Source organism: Triticum dicoccoides, chromosome 3B (genome assembly GCF_002162155.2).
Source record: "Triticum dicoccoides isolate Atlit2015 ecotype Zavitan chromosome 3B, WEW_v2.0, whole genome shotgun sequence".
Taxonomy (NCBI): Eukaryota; Viridiplantae; Streptophyta; class Magnoliopsida; order Poales; family Poaceae; genus Triticum; species Triticum dicoccoides.
The window spans coordinates 755,615,986-755,620,865 of record NC_041385.1 but is presented as its reverse complement, the minus strand read 5'-3'; the positions used below and the strand labels follow the sequence as shown (position 1 = coordinate 755,620,865).

General features: G+C 40.3%; 1 non-coding gene across 1 annotated transcript; it reads right to left on the bottom strand.

The window, feature by feature from the left end:
- Positions 1–2,654: 2,654 nt before the first annotated feature.
- LOC119283046 lies at positions 2,655–2,788 on the bottom strand. Its single transcript, XR_005139005.1, has one exon. It is a non-coding gene; the product is annotated as a small nucleolar RNA snoR80 (small nucleolar RNA).
- Between the last annotated feature and the right edge of the window lie 2,092 nt (positions 2,789–4,880).

The window sequence follows — 4,880 nt, the reverse complement described above, 5'->3', positions numbered from 1 at the left end:
ATGACCAAAATATGTCCACTATGGCGTTTTGGTCACTAGCAACCTCCCCAGGCCACGTAGGCATCCAGCGTGGCAAGCTAATGTGGCACAAGATTCAGCCCGGTCCAATTCGGTTTTCTACATGGGCCTAGCCCAAGAATTCGGCCTTTCTATATTTTTTTCATGTGAATTTTTTGTCAGCTTCATGGACCAAGCCCAACATTGCAGCCTTTTTATTTTTGGCCCATGGCCTTTTTGTCTCAACAATTTCATTTTTTTTCTTTTTTTCTAAATTGGGTTCACTAGTCAGGTGGGTCCCCCATTGTCAGGTTCTAGTACTGGGTCCTAGCCATCAGGGCAATATTCTTCATTTTTTATTTCACGCAAATAAATACCTGGTATTTAAATTGGCACACAGAAAACACACGAAGTACTTCAAATATTATCAACCATCAAAGTGCTACATCATATAACACACATACAAATGTGATCAGCATCAAGTTTACAATCAGATAACACACATACAACCCAAGTGTATCAGCCCAAGTCTATCACATGAGTCTATCATAGGAGCCCTACAAGTTCTGCTAGAGGATCAACATTATTCCAATGAAGTAGCTCCCAGAACTAGCACACATACAAGTTCTGTTACAAGGACTTCGTTACTCCCAGAACTAGCTCAATGAGGTAAAACTATGCTTCATCCCACTTTTTTGTCCTGAATGAAAGGCCAGCATCTGCACATTGTAGAACAAAATGTTTAGGAACAAAATAAAAGTAAATCTAACAGCAAAGTATCAAATAAAACAAAGTATTAAAAATTGCGGTAATTTAATTGGCAGGTACGCAATACCATGGTTTTAATTTAACAGAGTTTTTTAGAGTATTCAGGATACAGAGCAAGTGTTTGGCTACAACACAGAATGCTGTAAAATGTGTTGACTAGCCCTTAGTCAATCGCATCTAGATAGCCGATGTGGTAGCAATGCAAACACGAGCTGGCTGGTTGTGTACTGTTTCTGTTATGTTAATATAGCTAAGCAGGTTGGCTAGCCCTTGACATTCAGGTCCATATTAACCGAAGCATACATAGACAATAGATTTTGGCATGCTAGAATTCTTACTGCAAACAAGATTGTTTGTCCAGTAAATTATTCGTTAGGAACATCTCAAGTATACAAGAAAAAGGATAATGATTCATTATCCATATGAGGGTGACCTTTGTGGTGCAGTCTATTAAGCACGAGTACATTAACAAACCCCAAAACAAAACCCTAAGCAACAAGATATCAAGCAGAGGCCCACAATTCAATGTATTTCAGGCCATGGGGGCACCAAACTGTATAACCATGCATGCAAAGGAAGCAAACATCACAAATAATGGCATTTAACAAGTGCACCAATAGTTGCATTTAAGGTAAACAAGAGCTGCTTAGCAGAGTGCAAGAGAATGACAGCATAATTCTTGCTTGCTGCAATCTAAACAACATCACCACAAGTTCTATGATGCATCCAAACTTGTGAATTTGTGCACAGATCCAAGCATTATACTACGTGAGCCAGAAGTGTGCAACAGATTGCCTTTGCTAGGGAGACCTAAATGCAGGAAGTGTGCCACAGACCCAAACAATATCACGTACATAAGCTAATCCACGGAGGAAGAAGGAGGACACCGGGACCTAACATGTACATGAAGATGTTGCAGTTTGCAAGCAGCCCTCCTTCTCCGGTTCCCACTACACACATGAGCTCTTCCAGGGATATGTTGTTCACCTGATCACCACCTCCCTGCATGCCACACACACACACTGTGCAAGTTAGATTACATACAGATAGCTAACATGCCTATACTATAGCATCAACATGAGCCCTATACTATAGCATCGGTTGGGTAATTGGGCTTGAACAGAAAACGAGTAGCATCCAGTATATGAGGCTAAATAACAAGGGAAGTTTCAAAGTCCCTGAGTAATGAAGACAAAGGAAAGTTGTGATTCAAACAGGTTCAGACTTTTAGAGTAACGCTAAAATTAGGAAAAGGCACTTTTTGTCAATCACATGCTCAGATCAGAGGCAAATGGAGATTCAGTCTGAAACTATGAATTAGTCGTCGCTAGAAACTCAGACTAGGAAGCCCTGCATATTGCAATTTGGTAAACAGAGAAGAAGTGGTTCAGAGATAGTGTGTGTGTTCACATGTCTCAATACTAAGGATAACACATGAAGATAAGTACATTAACTACTAACTAATCACAAAGATATTAGCATCAAGCCATCTTGCACCACTGAGCCAGCGAATGGCAGATGCCAAACACAAATACTCATTGTAAGTATATCTCGAATTTGATCATAAAATTGACATGAATAATAACCTGTATAGGGACTCCCTAAAAAGATATACACAGTAAATTTTGTTATCACTTTGTTTGAGAAAAGTACAAGCTGTGGTGGGCTAAAAATTAAGAACAAATAAAACCAGCAAAGAGCATGGGAATAAACAGACCAACCCCCACATTCCAATAATTCAAACAGTCAGCAGTCAAATGTGTGTGCGTGTGCATGTAAATGTACCAAGGTTCTCCAAAACTATGGTGCATTTAAACTATGAGATCATTTGGTCCGCACATTTAGATCATTTAACACACAGAAAAGAAAAATAACAGAGGACTGCATATGAATGTATGTGTCGTTTCCAGGATAAGTTGGCACTGAGAATGCCACCAATCAGGATATACCACACAACAGAGAATAGCTTGTAGTGTCCGAGACTAATTGCCATGAGGAACACAAATCATCCTCAGGAATTGGTAATGAACGCACATCAATCAAAACAAAGAACAAAAAAACAAATGGAATTTGTGTTGTCCCTGCAAGTGCCATATACCAGAGCATCATTGCGAAATGGTTAGTAAGCTCTGTAGAATTTGTGTTGTCCACAAGGAATAACTTTGGTCTGCCATTGCTGAAGCAAAACCCATGGCTCTTGGGTAATTAGCAGCAAACAATACATATCAGTACAAGGCTAGGCAAGATAATAAAGACTTGGGAAAAGATAGCAGAGTTTAAAAAATGATACATGCCCTTGAGGAGAGGGCAGTGGCAAGCGCGACCATGAACATAGCAAAATTAGAGAAAAACTATCTACAAATGCCCTAAATGGCAAGCAAAATCCATCTTGCTATACCAGTTTTAAACTCCAGACTACCCAACAAAGATGCAATTGCCTCAGACAATGCATTCACCTCTAAGGCACGGCAAAAGCATGTCAATGAGGTAAACTTCAGTCCCAATTCTACGAACTAAAAGTTTCAATTCTAGGAACTACACACGTGAAGCAAATATGTACATAGTTCAACTTATGTCACAAATAAGTACAACAAGCAATTAACAGCCACAAAACAGATATTAACCACCTCATTCTACAAAAGCTAATCACGAATCTCAGGAATTAACACGGTCCCGAGCGTATGTTATAGTACTACCCTTCGGATCCAGCAGACAAAGGAACTAGCAGATCAGCCACAACGATAAATTAAACAACAGTGACAAAAAGATCCATACCCTTGGAGTTGCGCAGCGTCTTGAGGACGGTCTTGTAGCCGAGCGTGTACTTGCCGCTCTTCATCACCAGCTGCATCTTGTAGCCGAGCCTGGCATAGTTTGTTCAAATGATCTCATATTGTGCACAAGGGTGCATATTGGAATGGCAAACAATGTTGCCTAAGGAAGTTTTCATTTTCTTTGGACGAAAAAACCATTTTTCATTTTCCGAGTGCCCAAAAGGAGATTTTTTTGTGAAGGACCTCCCAAATTATTGTTGCAAAATTGGACCAAATCAATTTTCTAAAATACTAGGACATATTTAATGCACAATTGACAAAATGGTTGGGTGCAAAAATTTTTGATCCACCTCTCGTGAAAAAGACAAATTTCCGCCGATTCAGGTGGAAGCGGGTCAAATTTGAACTGCAGCTGCCTCATAGTTTGCTATTTATTTTTTCCAAAAATCATTTCTAGTTACATAAGTACCTATTCAATCATAAATACATGGTTTGGTGGCGATACGTCGAGGTTTGGGCGGTGGCCGAGGGCCCCAACTCTAGAGCACGTAAACTCGCATGCCCGCCGCGTGGTCACCGCGTGACCGTGGCGTTGCCATGTGTTCTGGGTGGCCTAGGTATGTCTAGTGGGTTGGGCACTCCCCAGGTAGGTGCTAGGAAGAAAATCACAACATAAGATTCTCACGAGGAGACCGATCGATGCTCAAACATGAATAAGCAGCCAAGTGTTTGATTTGCGGTACGGGAAATGCACATTGCTAATGGGCATGAGTTTTGGCTGAGGATGATCAGTTACTAAGAAGACCGTCTTCACAAATTTTCACCTCAAAAGGAGGAGCCTAGGTGGTACTTGCTTTACAAAGTACCACACTGGACATAAATACGAATGTTGAAGCTCGGCTCAAAATAATGAATGGATTGAGCTGGCATTTGGTGGAGGATGATTATTTGGGCATAGGAAAGCACTGTAGAAATGGATACTATTTGGACATGCCAAAGTGGTACTTCCTTCACAAAGTGCTGCTCTGAACAGAATAGGAAAATGAATATTTTCAAATTATTTTTGAACTAGGCAAGGAATGTTTTTGACATATTTGATGAAGATATGATCCAAAACATTTATGAGATTTTTTGGGAATTTTGGGAATAACAGAAATATAGGTTGTTTCACAACCTAGGGCAAAAACTGCCACATGGACATGACACATAGGCAAAACTGATGAGATGGCGCCTAGTCATCACAACCCACCACAATCTACAAGGCTATGACCATCTATATTGGTCATTAACAACTAGAAATAAGGTAGCGGACTAGCATTGTTTGCTTTGTGACCATTTCGT